The following is a 2,753-nucleotide window of genomic DNA, read 5'->3' as shown; positions in this document are numbered from 1 at the left end:
TCTCATCTAATAGAATTTTCAACAAAAAAGTTAAATTTCCCAACAAATAGTTGAACTGACCAGCCAAAAAGACGATTTTTTAAAAACACTTGAATTTTCAATCCAGAAATATATATTTTGAACAAAAAAGATAATTTTCAACTAAACAGTGGATTTTTCATTGAAATTGTAAATATTCGGCCAAAAAGGAAAATTTTTAATAAAGTAGTTCAACTTTCAACCAAGGAGTTGTACTTACTACCTAAAAATGACTTTTTAACCAAAAATATACCCCATGTAAGAGCATAAAGAAATGCCCCCTCCCCTTCCCCCAAAAAGACTGCGCAATTCAGACAGAGCCTCAAATATGTATCTGTTTCTGGATTTTTTTATGCATGTGAGCCCTATAATTGAAAAATACAAATAAAGTGGAATTTATCTCCTTACTATATTCGATTAAAAAAATTCTTTTCAATCATTTGGGAGAAACCCACACCCCCTTGACCATGCATACGTTAAAGAAAATTCATAATCGTCTCCTCTATTGTAAATATTTATTATACCAATTTTTTATCTTTCAGGTAATTCAAGTCAGTTTTGAGTACAGGCAATGTTAACATGAAATAAGTGAAACCTGCAGTCAGAATGGCTATCCGGAATTAGTCCGTGTTTGTGAATGTAACAAAAATTGACATTGAATTTTTTTTCTTAGTAAATTTTTCAACAAAAAATTTGACTGTTCAACGTTTCTTAAAAATGTATCTTCATCATTGTTTCGTCATTTTTGTTTTACTTGAAAATTAATTGTTTTAACATACAAATTTACTTATTCAATTTTGTTAGAAAACGTATCTTTTTTATAGAAATTTAATTTTCTTGGTTAAAAATCTGTTTGGTTAAAATTTAACTATTTGGTTCGAAAATTATTTAACTATTTTGTTGAAAAGTCGTCTTTTTTGTATTTTTGGTTCAAATTGATGTTTTTATTTGAAAATTTGTCTCTTTTTGTGAAAAATTAATCTTTTGGTTTGAGACTTCATCTTATTTTATTTGGTTTAAAATTAACTTTTTTTCCGAAAACTTTGCCCATTCTGTTTTTGGTTCAAATTTTGGTTGTTGTTGAAAATTCATATTTTTTGTTAAAAATTTAACGTTTTTAGTTTAAAGTTCATGTATTTTGTTAGTTATTTATATTTTGGGGAAGAAAAGTAATCTTTTGAGTCGAAAATTCAACTTTCTTGTTAAAAATTAATATTTTCTGGTTAAAGACCCAAGTGCTTTGCCGGAAATTTGTTTTTTGGGATTAAAAATTAAAAATTTTGATTAAGATTTTTTTTTATTGACTAATTTATAAATAAATATAGACAGAACCTAATAATTACAACATCTTGCAGACTCGGGCTTTAAAATTAATTTAAAAGTTGAAATTATTAGGTTGTGGAATTTCAATTATTTATGAGGTTTCCCTCATCATATCTTAACCCATCAGCTGGGGAATTTTTTTTCTGTCTCAGATTTTCAACTCCTTTTCAACTAATAGTTTAACTAAATAATTAAAACTCAACTGATTTAACTAATTTAAAAGAGACCAAACGCGTGGTACCATACGGTACCGCCAGCATCTGGTGGATTGAAACAGTTTTAAAAAAGGTAGATTCCGTGTGACTTTCTTATTGTGTAAGTTCCATGACCTTTAAATAGATTTGAGTTTTAAATTTATGTGGTGAAATTATTGTTAAAATTGTGGTGAAAAATAATACATTTCTTTAGCGAAGACGGAGCGTTATGTCCCGTCTCCATCATAGAAACTTTGTGAACAGACTAAACTAAAAAATCCTTATTAACTGAAAATCCAACTCTGGTTTAAAATTTCTCTTTTTGGTTTCAAAATTAGTCTGTTCTGGTTGAGGATTCAACTAATTTGTTGAAAATTCATATTTTTTTGGTTTAACTTAACTGTTTTCCGGAAAAAATAAAAATATTTTGTGATGGAAGTATCATTTATCAGACTTTTTGTTGAAAATAATTTTTTTCATAGAAGGTTCACCGCTTAAGTTGAAAATTTAACTATTTTGTTGAAGACCCATTTTTTTTTAATTTAATGTATTTTACGTACGTCGGGCGTAATTTTTGAAGTACCCCTTATAAAATTCTGCATGGCTGTTGTCACTAAAAGTGTTTGAAATACATTTAAAATCAATTTTTTTGCAATAACAGTATTGTTTTCAAGGTTTAAGGTTTTTTTAATCTAAAAGAACAATTTTTAACCGTCAGAGATAATAAAAAATAATCGTATAAAATTTTAATTTTGGCAGCAAAGCCAATGATTTATTATTTTAATTTTTAATGTATTGAACTATAATTCTACTTTTTTATCTATTTTCAGACAAATTACAATTTGATTAGCATAATTTTGTCCTGTTTAGTATTTTTAAAATTGTACAGCTTCCTAGGAACAACAGGGAATTTTGTAGGAAATTTTAGAATTTGAGGTTTATGAAAATTTTAAGTTTTCTTATTCTTTCAATTTACTACAGCGTAATCGAAATTGATTTTATGACAACGATGCAAATGCAGCTAGCCTCTGTATAGTTAGTTTCCTGGCGATTCCAAAATTTGCAGCTTCCTACGAATAACGGGGAATTTGTTTGAAAAATTAAAAATTTGGTTTAAAGATGTAAAAATTTTCTATGTTTGCCTCCAATTTACTACAGCACCTTTTCAAAGTTGCTATGAGAACTGAAAAACCATGCACCTGAAGTTCTGAACATTCA

This window comes from Belonocnema kinseyi, chromosome 10, assembly GCF_010883055.1.
Source record: "Belonocnema kinseyi isolate 2016_QV_RU_SX_M_011 chromosome 10, B_treatae_v1, whole genome shotgun sequence".
NCBI lineage: Eukaryota > Metazoa > Arthropoda > Insecta > Hymenoptera > Cynipidae > Belonocnema > Belonocnema kinseyi.
This window is presented reverse-complemented; position numbering follows the sequence as displayed.